General features: G+C 44.7%; 1 long non-coding RNA gene across 1 annotated transcript; it reads right to left on the bottom strand.

Moving 5' to 3' along the window:
• Nucleotides 1–3,355: 3,355 nt before the first annotated feature.
• On the bottom strand, nucleotides 3,356–13,223 carry LOC123465552. The gene is made up of 4 exons (XR_006640777.1): nucleotides 13,089–13,223; nucleotides 12,665–12,745; nucleotides 12,315–12,355; nucleotides 3,356–3,698 (listed from the first exon to the last, which is right to left on the bottom strand). It is a non-coding gene; the product is annotated as an uncharacterized LOC123465552 (long non-coding RNA).
• Between the last annotated feature and the right edge of the window lie 212 nt (nucleotides 13,224–13,435).

The following is a 13,435-nucleotide window of genomic DNA, read 5'->3' as shown; positions in this document are numbered from 1 at the left end:
GGGGGAGGGAAATGCCCTGTGCCTGAGACAGAACACTTGAGGCTAGTCATTCTGGAGCCTTCCAAGGGTCCATTCCTGGGGGGTGAGTAAATTCCGCTCCATGGTCCTGCGGTGACTCACTCTGTGTCTTGGGGAATGCGCAGCCCATCCCTAAGAAGGGAGAACAGGTGTTTCCTTCTTCAGGGTTCTCAGCTTGAGTGACTGGTGGCTGAAGGGGGATCAGGACGCTGATGCCAAGCCCCCAGCCAGCTCCAGTGGGCTGTGCGATGAACCCGCTTCTGTGCCAGTGTCTTCCTGGGGACGATATGAGTGAGGAAGTGAACACTTGATGAGGCAGCAAGTCTTGGTACTGTGTTTGCCGCCTGGAGGGAGGAATAACTCAGTGGCAGAGAGAGGAGAGGATGTCTGGGTTAAGGCTCTGTAGGAACTGTCGAAAGGAGTAGCTTTTTTTTTTTTAAACACACCACATGGCGTGCAGGATCTTAGTTCCCTGACCAGGGATCGAACCCATGCCCCCTGCAGTGGAAGTATGGAGTCTTAACTACTGGACTGCCAGGGAAGTCCCAAGAGTAGCTTTCTAGCAAGTGGTTTTACTAATCTTGGTTTGAGGTAGGAGATTAGACCATCTAGAAGCCCACTGCCCGAGGATGTCTAGGAAACCTGCTTTCTGTACCTCCCCCCGGAGTGGTCAAGGAAGCTGACTTGGCCTGAATGAGTCCTGGGCCCTCATGCTCAGGCGCCCCAGCAGAGGAGTCTCCCAGCTTTATGGAGGTGTTCCAGCCTCAAGACCATGGAAGCTGTGGCCTGATGTCTTGTTTGGCAGCCAGAAGAGAGAGAAACAGTTCCTGCAGACTCCTCACCTCAGTTCTGCCCTGGTGGGCTCCAAAATTTGGACTCTGCATTTTGGCCAAAGGGCATTAATGTCATAAAACCCGTACCAGGAAACTTCTGATGAAAACCAGCTTGGCTGTTTAAGAATCACAAACAAAGTGCTCAGCATAGGAAAGGGCAAATGCATCAATTTAAGTTTCCAGAAGAACAGAAAAAGCAAGAAAACTTGGCGTGACCACAGATATCTCCAGACAAGCTCTGGGACTTGTGTTTATGGTGAAATGCAGTGAGCAGCTCAAAGCTTGGAATGTTATTATGAGCATTATGATTATTATAATAAAAGCTGCGATATTTTTTTTCTTCTACTCTGAATATCAAAGCAAGCATCTTTAAGCTTGTCTTTGATATGAGGTTAAAGACAGCAGGAGGTATCATCCTGGCAGGCTGCTTCTAATGCATTTATTTATAGCAAAGAGCTCATATGGTGCAAAACATTCTGCAACCTGCTTTTTTACTTAAGCAATTTGTCATGAGCATCTTTTCACGTCAATATATATACATCCACATTTTTCTAGGTGCTTCCTGTAAACTGAGAAAGAAAGGGGTCCTCCTTGATGGAAGACATGGAGTCATCTTGGGAGTAGCCTGGAGGTGGGCCCCAAAGTGGGGCCTTCCCAGGTGGTGTCATGTTAAAGAAACTGCCTGCCAGTATAGAAGCAAGAGACGCGGATTTGATCCCTGGGTCAGGAAGATCCCCTGGAGGAAGGCATGGCAACCCACTCCAGTATTCTTGCCTGGAGAATCCCGTGGGCAGAGGAGCCTGGCATGCTATAGTCTATAGGGTCACGAAGAGTTGAACAAGACTGAATCGACTTAGCACGCATGCATGGGCCCCAAAGCAGGCATCCATTCTGCTAAATTCTCTGCTAAACGTTCACATAGGAGGAGCGCACCATCCCAGCTTTCAGTCACATGTAGTAGAAACTGGTCCATCTTTTGTCTGAGCTCTGTGTGACAGCCAGAAAGGTGGGAAAACACCTTGAGTCTGTCTTGAGTTTTCCCTTCCTGTAATTTCCCCTCACCTTATTCCAACCTCACTTTTTCCTTTCTAGAAGCTGGAGAGGGAAAGCAAAGTAACGATCTTCCTGGTAGAGTGAACAGCCCCACTGGTTTGAGAATGAGGGTTTTTCCCAGGACATGAGACTTTGAATTTTAAAGCCAGAAGAGTCCCAAGAAAACCAGGGAGGGTTAGTCACCCTATTCCCAGAATCAGGAGGGGTGCGGGGAGACATGGTCCAGTTTGACCGAGTTGCTAGAGATCCCCTTTTCACAGTTCCACAAAGGTCAGTTTGGAAGTTTCTGGAAGGCACATTCTCCGAGTTTCAACCAGGCCTCCTTAGGTCCCATGTCCACCCTGCAAACAATCTCCAGGACAGGAGATCGATGCCTTGGAGGCAGAGGAGAACTAGCCACCCGGAAGGCAACCCTCTGAGGACACTAACTGTTCCCTGCTCTGCAGAGGCGTCATAAACCTGAAGCCAGCCGCGACCTCTCCCCAGACTCTCCGATTTGTCCTCTCATGAAATGGCTTCATCTCGCTGAGCCTCAGTTTCCCCATCTGAAAGTGGGAAGAGGATTAGAAAGCAGTGACCTATGTCAGGTCCTTAGCAATTAGCTAGGCTGGAGACATCCCTGGTGACATCTGGAGGGAGCTCCGAGGTGCAGAGCAGAGGGCAGGGGACAGTGTCACAGACAGTCATGGTGTCACCCCACCCCCCCAACCCCCTGCCAGTCAGTTGCCCTCATCCCCCCAGAGCCAGCTTACCATTCGCTCATCCACCCATGAAAGGCAGCAAGGTCAAGGGCCTTCCAGACCCTCTGGGTCAGTTTGGTTAGGGGGTGGCTTGCACAAAGCTTTGCTTGTTAACTTGAGGGCCCAGAAGTCACACTTTGTAGAAACACAATGTTCATGCCAGTGTCTCTGACCACAAACCCCAAGAGTCTAAATGTTGAGACACTCAGGAAGTCGAAAGGGTCCTCTCGTCTTCAGAGGCCCGGCCCAGCTCACAGGAATGGCATGCATCAAAAGGCAGGAAGTCCCTGCAAGTCTGTCCCGTCAAGCCACCAGACACTGGTCACCTTTATGTGGCTGCGCAAAAGTCAAGTTCTCAGGGAGAGGAGAGGTGATCTGGGACCTTCAGGGCTGGGGTGGAACCCGTGCCTGAGAATCGAGGCCACCACAGGAAGCCGGGCTCCCCTCTGTCAATAGAGGGACTCAGAGCTGAGCCTTGGCTCCCTCATGGGATAAGTGACATTTTGGTCCCTGTTCCCTTTTCTCTCTGTTCTTTCTTTTTCTCTTTCTTTTTTTAAAAAAGAAACTTATTTATTTATTTGGTTGCACTGGGCCTTAGTTGTGGCGTGTGGGATCTGGTTCCCTGACCAGGGATCGAACCCAAGGCCCCTGCATTGGGAGCAAGGAATTCTAGCCACTGGACCACAAGGGATTCTGTCCTCCCTTATTTATTTCCTTTTTGGCATACATTCTCCAAGGAAGTATCAAACATGTACTGCAACTCCCAGGAACAAGCCCCCCAGAGAAACACAGAGAAGACTGGGTGGCCTTCCTTCAAAATCTGATGTATTGAAGGTCTAAGACAGCCCTGGCCCATCAGGCTCCCCTTCCACGTGTGCTCTACTGACTGACTTGGTGGCCCAGGTTGCCAGTTCCCTGTCCTGGGCTTCCTCAGGGGACAGAGGGAAGAGAAAGTAAGAGAAAGGGGCTGGCTACACCGAAGGGATGGCCTGGCAGGTCACAGAGTCAGGCTTGGTCACGGTCGCCCACAGGGATTTCTCTGCAGCGCATGATCCTGTGAAGAGAGCAAGAGAGAGAATCTCTTAGTGAGCTGAAGCAGTATCATTGCAGAAGAAGGGAGAATAAATAGCAGGTTGGCCAGGAAGAATTCCTGGCCTTCTGAAGGCAATAGTAGGTAAAACACGCCAGCTGGTCATAGGAATCCTGCTTCAGGCAGAAGCAACCCAGAAAGTGAAAGTAAGCAACGCACAGGAGGGATCTTTTCCTGGTGGTCCTGGTGGCTAAGACTCCATGCAAGGGGCCTGGGTTCGATCCCTGCTCTGGGAACTAGATGCCATGTGCAACAACTAAGAGTTCAAATGCCACAACTGAATATCCCACCTGCCACAACTAAGACCTGGCATGACCAAATAAATAAGTAAAAGCAAGTACAGGAGAGTGAGAACAGCATGGGAGGAAGGAAAAGCAAAGAGCAAGGCAAATTCCTAGGGACAGAGGCCAGAGGCAAGCAGCTCCTGTCTGCTAAAGCCCTGTTCTAGGCCACTGAATACTGCCAGAAGACTTAGTTATCACAGCATTTTACATATAAGAAGACCGAGGGAATTCCCTGGTGGCCCAGTGGTTAGGACTCCTTGCTTTTATTGCCAGGCTCCAGGTTCAATCCCTGGTCAGGGAACTGAGACCCTGCAAGCCATGCAGTATGGCCAAAAAAAGAACAAAACCCAGAAAACAAAACACGCAAATGCAGAAACAGCACCGAGACCCATGAAGTTAAAGTCTTCACCCCAGGACCACAGGCAGGAATTAGCTAAATCTGAATTTGAACCCAGGGCTGTCTTGACTCTAGTGTCCAGGCTTTTAATACAGCTCTACATTTCATCAGTCACTGCCTGGGAGCGGTCTGCTTTGACCGCTTGACCCATGGCTGCTTCTTGTTGCTTATAACTGTTAAAAATAATCACCATGTGAAATAAAACTTTAAATCATAAGATTAAGTCAATATATACTGAATGGTATATTAATAGGAAATGAATGTGGCTGCTGTGACGGAGAACCAAAAGAACAGTGATTTAAAGAAGCTAGCAGAGAAATTTCTGTTAGCAGCCCTTAGCTGTCAGGAATTCACACTCTTTCTGTCTTTGTTACTCCGCCCAGTGCCCCACCAGGATGCCAAATCAAAACCATCAAAAACCTGAAAGATGCAAGGACAGCCCCTGTAACGTACTCGTTTGAATAGTGGAAAACCCCAAGTGGTCATGGAGAATGTCAGGAGATTGACCCAGATATAATCAGGTACCAGCTATGGCACAATTCTAGACACTTTAATACATAGGCTTCCCAGGCGGTGCTAGTGGTAAAAAATCTGCCTGACAATGCAGGAGATGCAGGAGACGTGGGTTTGATCTCTGGGCAGGAAGATCCCCTTTAGGAGGAAATGGCAACCCACTCCAGTATTCTTGCCTGGAGAATCCCATGAACAGAAGAGCCTGCTGGGCTGCAGTCCATGGGGTTGCAAAGAGTCAGATACAACTTAAGCAACTTAGCACGTACACAGACAATACATAGCTGCTCAACAGAAAAACACTTTTCCCCTATCCCCAAAAGGAAAGAAAATTGGAGGCAGGGGCCAGTAGAGATGATCTTGACTGTTCTGCCTTAGGGTTCCCTTAGCTCTCCTTTCTCTCATCATAATCTAGTCCAGAAAGCTGTGATAATCTTGATAACCTAAAAAACATCACATTGGCTCATGATGTGGATGAGTTACAAGTACTAATCATCTTAGATATCTAAGTAAACCAACGCGTTGCAGAGGGTGGACGATAAACACCATGGCCTTTCAAAACCTACCATATTGTGAAATTCTCACAGTCTAGGGTATGTGAGAAGATCCCTTCTAAAGTAAGAGATGCACTTTGCGTTGCCCACCATGAAGAAAAAGATGCAACCCTGGTGGACCTCTGAATTTCAGAGATGGCATGTATCACATGTGGGCATGCTGCTCTGGGTGACCTGAAGTCTGCCTGCCTTGGTGGGGCTTAGAATAAGAAAGTTCTCCCACAGTCCAGGCCACACTGTAGACTGCTCTGCCTTTGGGTCTTATGACTCAGCACACCTAATGGGATCAGAAATGCCTCTGGCCCACAGAGATATTCTCTGGGGCACCAACAAGCCCCAACAGGAGAAGGGGCAGACTGGAGAAAAGTCTTGCCTTCTTCTGCCAGTCACTATTCTCCATTTGAAAAGCAGCCTCTGGTTTGCTTCTGGGCCAGGTTGAGAGTCAACACCTGAACACAGGCCACCGAGTCACACGCACGGCCGCACTCCAATATTCCATCAGCAGTGGTGCCGGTGTACCTGGATCCAGGGCCGAGGATCTGGAAAGCACGTGACTGTACAAGCAGGTGACAAGGAGCTCCTGCTGTTTCACCATCTTTCCCTCAACCCTACACCTATGGGCTTGCAGCAATTTCCTTATGACAAGTTAGCAGAGGAGGAGGAAGAACCAGTAGATCAACTGGTTTCTGGCTGAGTTCATACTGCAGGCAGGCATTATGTGAGGTCAATGACAACCGCATCCCACTCAGGCATGGCCCTGAATGACAGTGGTGAAGGAAAACCTTCCCAACGGGCCGAACTTCAGACCAAACAACTGGTTTGTCCACTTTGTGTGGAATGAAAGGTGACCTGTGATATGGATCCACACTGACTCATGGGCAGTGGCTAATGGGTTGGCTGACTGGTCAGGGGCTTAGTAAGTACAAGACTGGAAAACTGGTGACCAGAGGTTTGTGGGGGAATAAACCCACATACCTATGGTCAATTAACCTATGACAAAGAAGGCAAGAATATACAGTGGAGAAAAGACAGTTTCTTCAGCAAGTGGTGTTGAGCAAGTTGGACAGCTGCATGTAAACCAATGAAGTTAGAACACTCCCTCACATTGTACACAAATTTAGACTCAAAATGGCTTAAAGACTTATGACATGACACCATAAAACTCCTAGAAGAGAACATAAGCAAAACATTCTCTGACACAAGTCGTACCAATGTTTTTCTAAGTCAGTCTCCCAAGGCAATAGAAATAATAGGAAAAATAAACAAATGGGACCTAATCAAACTTATAAGCTTTTGCACAACAGAAAAAAACCATAAATGAAATCAAAAGACAACCTACAGAATTGGAGAAAATATTTATAAGTGATGCAACTGACCAGGGCTTAATTTCCAAAATACACGAATAACTCATACAACTCAGTAACAAAACAACAAAGAACTATATCCAATCTCCTGGGATAAGCCATAATGGAAAAGAATATAAAAGAAAGAATATATATATATACACACACACACACATACAGTAGAGATGGATACAAGATTATAAATTAACTACACTTCAATAAAAAAAGTTTAAAAGACCAAAAAAAAGTGCAACCCAATCAAAAAATGGGCAGAAGACCTATTAGACGTTTCTACAAACACGACATACAGATGACCAATAGACACGTGAAAAGTCGCTGAACGTTACTAATTATTAGAGAAATGCAAATCAAAACTACAATGAGATATCACCTCACACTGGTCAGGATGGCCATCATTAAAAAGCCTACAAATATCAAATGCTGGAGAGGGTGTGGAGAAAAAGGAACCCTCCTACCCTGTTGATGGGAATGTAAATTGGTGTGGCCACTATGAAGAACGGTATGTGTGTGCTTAGTCACTCAGGCGTATCCAACTCCTTGTGACCCCATGGACTGTAGCCCACCAGGCTCCTCTGTCCATGGGATTCTCCAGACAAGAATACTGGAGTCGGTTGCCATGCCCTCCTCCAGGGGATCTTCCCAACCCAAGAATCAAACCCAGGTCTTCCGAAATGCAGGCAGATTCTTCACTGTCTGAGCCACCAGGGAAGCCCTGGAGAACAGTATGGAGGTTCCTTAAAAAACTAAAACTTCGTTGGTAATCCAGTGGTTAAGACTCCACACTGCCACCAGAGGGGCACAGGTTTCATCCCTGGTTGGGAAACTGAGATCCTACATGCCGCGCAGCCACTACCAAAAAGAAAAAACCATCAAGAGTTGGAGAGAAAGGGATAAATTGGAAGATTCGGATTGACATATACACACTGCTATATATAAAATAGATAACTAATAAGGACATAAATTTGAGCAACCTCTGGGAGATAGTGAAGGACAAGGGACCCTGGCATGCTGCAGTCCATTGGATCACAAAGAGTCAGACACAATTTAGCAACTGAACAACAACAACAAATAAGAACCTACTTTATAGCACAGGGAACTCCACTCAATGCTCTGTGATGACCTATATGGGAAAAGAATCTAAAGATGAGTGGATATATGTATATGTAAAACAGAATCACTATGCTGTACTCCTGAAATTAATAGAACATTATAAACCAACTCAGATCAGTTCAGTTCAGTTCAGTCACTCAGTCGTGTCCGACTCTTTGCGACCCCATGAATCATACTCATGTCCATCCAGTCGGGGATGCCATCCAGCCATCTCATCCTCTGTCATCCCCCTCTCCTCCTGCCCTCAACCCCTCCCAGCATCAGGGTCTTTTCCAATGAATCAACCCTTTGCATGAGGTGGCCAAATTATTGGAGTTTCAGCTTCAGCATCAGCCCTTCCAATGAACTCCCAGGACTGATCTCCTTTAGGATGGACTGGTTGGATCTCCTTGCAGTCCAAGGGACTCTCAAGAGTCTTCTCCAACACCACAGTTCAAAAGCATCAATTCTTCGGTGCTCAGCTTTCTTCACAGTCCAACTCTCACATCCATACATGACTACTGGAAAAACCATAGCCTTGACTAGACGGACCTTTGTTGGCAAAGTAATGTCTCTGCTTTTGAGTATGCTATCTAGGTTGGTCATAACTTTCCTTCGGAGGAGTAAGCATCTTTTAATTTCATGGCTGCAATCACCATCTGCAGTGATTTTGGAGCCCCCAAAAATAAAGTCTGACACTGTTTCCACTGTTTCCCCATCTATTTCCCATGATGGGACCAAATGCCATGATCTTAGTTTTCTGAATGCTGAGCTTTAAGCCAACTTTTTCACTCTCCACTTTCACTTTCATCAAGAGGCTTTTTAGTTCCTCTTCATTTTCTGCCATAAGGGTGGTGTCATCTGCATATCTGAGGTTATTGATATTTCTCCCGGCAATATGGATTCCAGCTTGTGCTTCTTCCAGCCCAGCGTTTCTCATGATGTACTCTGCATAGAAGTTAAATAAGCACGGTGACAATATACAGCCTTGACATACTCCTTTTCCTATTTGGAACCAGTCTGTTGTTCCATGTCCAGTTCTAACTGTTGCTTCCTGACCTGCATATAGGTTTCTCAAGAGGCAGGTCAGGTGGTCTGGTATTCCCATCTCTTGAAGAATTTTCCAGTTTATTGTGATCCACACAGTCAAAGGCTTTGGCATAGTCAGTAAAACAGAAGTAGATATTTTTCTGGAACTCTCTTGCTTTTTTGATGATCCAGCGGATGTTGGCAATTTGATCTCTGGTTCCTCTGCCTTTTCTAAAACCAGCTTGAACATCTGGAAGTTCGCAGTTCACGTATTGCTGAAGCCTGGCTTGGAGAATTTTGAGCATTACTTTACTAGCGTGTGAGATGAGTGCAATTGTGCGGTAGATTGAGCATTCTTTGGCATTGCCTTTCTTTGGGATTGGAATGAAAACTGACCTTTTCCAGTCCTGTGGTCACTGCAGAGTTTTCCAAATTTGCTGGCATATTGAGTGCAGCACTTTCACAGCATCATCTTTCAGGACTTGAAAGAGCTCAACTGGAATTCCATGACCTCCACTAGCTTTGTTTGTAGTGATGCTTTCTAAGGCCCACTTGACTTCACATTCCAGGATGTCTGGCTCTAGGTCAGTGATCACACCATCGTGATTATCTTGGTCATGAAGATCTTTTTTGTACAGTTCTTCTGTGTATTCTTGCCACCTCTTCTTAATATCTTCTGCTTCTGTTAGGTCCATACCATTTCTGTCCTTTATCAAGCCCATCTTTGCATGAAATGTTCCCTTGGTATCTCTAATTTTCTTGAAGAGATCTCTAGTCTTTCCCATTCTTTTGTTTTCCTCTTTTTCCTCGCATTGATCGCTGAGGAAGGCTTTCTTATCTCTCTTTGCTATTATTTAGAACTCTGCATTCAGATGCTTATATCTTTTCTTTTCTCCTTTGCTTTTCACTTCTCTTCTTTTCACAGCTATTTGTAAGGCCTCCTCAGACAGCCATTTTGCTTTTTTGCATTTCTTTTCCATGGGGATGGTCTTGATCCCTGTCTCCTTTACAATGTCACGAACCTCAGTCCATAGTTCATCAGGTACTCTGTCTATCAGATCTAGTCCCTTAAATCTATTTCTCACTTCCACTGTATAATCATAAGGGATTTGATTTAGGTCATACCTGAATGGTCTAGTGGTTTTCCCTACTTTCTTCAATTTAAGTCTGAATTTGGCAATAAGGAGTTCATGATCTGAGCCACAGTCAGCTCCCGGTCTTGTTTTTGCTGACTGTATAGAGCTTCTCCATCTTTGGCTGCAAAGAATATAATCAATCTGATTTTGGTGTTGACCATCTGGTGATGTCCATGTGTAGAGTCTTCTCTTGTGTTGTTGGAAGAGGATGTTTGCTATGACCAGTGCATTCTCTTGGCAAAACTCTATTAGTCTTTGCCCTGCTTCATTCCATATTCCAAGGCCAAATTTGCCTGTTACTCCAGGTATTTCTTGACTTCCTACTTTTGCATTCCAGTCCCCTATAATGAAAAGGACATCTTTTTTGGGTGTTAGTTCTAGAAGGTCTTGTAGGTCTTCATTGAACCGTTCATCTTCAGCTTCTTCAGGGTTGCTGGTTGGGGCATAGGCTTGGATTACCATGATATTGAATGGTTTGCCTTGGAAATGAACAGAGATCATTCTGTCATTTTTGAGATTGCATCCAAGTACTGCATTTTGGACTCTTTTATTGACCATATTAGCTACTCCATTTCTTCTAAGAGATTCCTGACCACAGTAGTAGATATAACGGTCATCTGAGTCAAATTCACCCATTAAAACTTTTTAAAAAAAGAGTGGTATCCAGACAAAGAAAAACAAAGAGACCAATGGAACAGAGCAGAGAGGCCAGAAATGAACCAAAATCACATGAAAACAATATTTGGCAAAAGGAACATTACAAATCAGTGAAAAGGAGATGGCTGGATTACTTAAATGTGGTGCTGGTTAATTGGCTATACCCCAGTACAAAATGAAAAGTTGAAAGTTGAAAAAAAGAAGTGTATCTGGAAGAATTAGTTTTATAAATGGGAGGAAAATAGTTAGATCCTTACTTCACAGAATATGCAAAAATAAACTCAAGATGCATTAGGGACCTAAATGCAAAACTTTAATACTTTTAGAAAAAAAAATACAGAATTATCTTATAGTACTAGGTAGAAAAAGACTTCTCAAATAAGACACAACTAGGATAAAGTTAGGAAAAAAACCCAGTTCAATTCAGTTCAGTTCAGTCACTCAGTCATGTCCGACTCTCTGCGACGCCATGAATCGCAGCACGCCAGGCCTCCCTGTCCATCACCAACTCCCGGAGTTCACTCAGACTCACGTCCATCAAGTCAGTGATGCCATCCAGCCATCTCATCCTCTGTCGTCCCCTTCTCCTCCTGCCCCCAATCCCTCCCAGCATCAGAGTCTTTTCCAATGAGTCAACTCTTCGCATGAGGTGGCCAAAGTACTGGAGTTTCAGCTTTAGCATCATTCCTTCCAAAGAAATCCCAGGGCTGATCTCCTTCAGAATGGACTGGTTGGATCTCCTTGCAGTCCAAGGGACTCTCAAGAGTCTTCTCCAACACCACAGTTCAAAAGCATCAATTCTTCGGTGCTCAGCCTTCTTCACAGTCCAACTCTCACATTCATACAACCAACTGCTGTACAAAAGGAAGAAAACAAGAGATAAAGGAGAGCTTCCCTGGTGGCTCAGTGGTAAAGAATCCACTTGCCAGTGCAGGGAACATGGATTGGTTCCCTGATCCAGGAAGATCTCACAGGCCATGGGACAGCTAAGCCCGTGTGCCGCAACCACCGAGCCCACACACTGCAACTACAGAAGCCTGCGCCATACACCTAGAGCTCGTGCTCCGAAACAAGAGAAAGCACCGCAGCGGGAAGCCTGCCCTCCGCCACTAGAGAGTAGCCCCCGCTTACCACAGCCATGAATAAAAAAGTATTTTTAAAAAAGAGAGATAAAGGAAAATAAAAGGTTATAATCACAGTGAGAATAAAGCCACAGACATTCAGATTTTTTTTCAGAATATTTAAAGAATTCCTAATAAAGCAAGAGGAAAATGACTAACAACCCAAAGGAAACAGAAAATAGTCAAGGGTGTGAGGAAAGAGTTCCTAAACTCATCAACAGGAAAAAGCAAATTAAAACCACCCTGAAAGACCACTGTACATCCTTCAGATGGGCAAGAATTTAAAAGACTGTCAACGGTGGGCAAAGATGTGCACAAATAAGAACTCACTTGCACTATTGGCGAGAGTGTAAACTGAATAAAACGTTGGCCGCAGCTAGTAAATCCAATGGTGAACAAATTCTCTCTGGGTACACACCATAAGCATTCTCTCACTCACCCAAAATGGTAGAAACAGGAATGTCCATTGCAACTCCATAACTGCAAAACAATAAAAACAGAAACAACTAAATTAATTATGTATCAATAAAATATTGGATAAATAAATTGATAATATATACATAATATACAATGAAATACCATGCAGAAACTTAAAAAAGAACAACAGCTTCCCATATCATCATGAATAAATTTCAAAAACACAAGTTTGAGAGCAGCTGAAGTATAACAGATACCTAATGTAATTTAACTAAAGTTAATAAATAGCTCAAACAACAATTTTATATTTGCAGATGCTATATATGTTGTAGAAATATGAAGACCATTATAGAAATTCAGAAGAGTAGTTACCTCTGGAGAAGGGAGGCAAGGTAACAAGATTGGTGAGAGTTACAATGCAGGAGTAATAGTAGCAGACTGATGCCTCATTGCCTTAAAAATAAATAAAAATTTGAAAGCAAATATAGCAAAATGTTAAAAGTCACTTAGATAGCAGGTGCAGAGAATACTATAATAAATTCTGAACTTTGCTTGAAATGTTTAACAATTTTTTTTAAATGGAGCCCTTTTTTGCAGAAATTGACAAGCTGTCTGGAAGATTCATAGAGAAATAGAAGGGACACAGAGTAGCCAAAATAATCCTAAAAAAAGAACAAAGACCTCCCAGTTCCAAAACTTACTACAAAGCTACAGTAATCAAGGCAGTGTCCTACTGGCATAAGGATAGACATACAGATCAACGGAACAGAATCGAGAGTCCAGAAATAAACCTTACACTTATAGTCAATTGACTTTCAACAAGAGCGCCCAGACAGGGACTTCCCAGGGAGTCCAGCTGTTAAGACTCCAGGCTTCCACTGCAGGGGGCACAGGTTCATCCTGAGTAGGGGAACTAAGATCCCACATGCTGTGTGCTGTGGCCAAAAAAAAAAAAGAGTGTCCATGAAGGAAAGATTAATCTTTTCTATAAATGGATATCCACATGCGAAAAAATGAAACTGAATCTCCTCATTTCAGTTCAGTTGAGTCCCTCAGTGGTGTCTGACTCTTTTCAACCCCATGGACTGCAGCACACCAGGCTTCCCTGTCCATCACCAACTCACAGAGCTTGCTCAAACTCCT

This window comes from Bubalus bubalis, chromosome 3 (genome assembly GCF_019923935.1).
Source record: "Bubalus bubalis isolate 160015118507 breed Murrah chromosome 3, NDDB_SH_1, whole genome shotgun sequence".
NCBI lineage: Eukaryota > Metazoa > Chordata > Mammalia > Artiodactyla > Bovidae > Bubalus > Bubalus bubalis.
The sequence above is the reverse complement of the archived record's forward strand: the minus strand, read 5'-3'. Positions and strand labels throughout refer to the sequence as shown.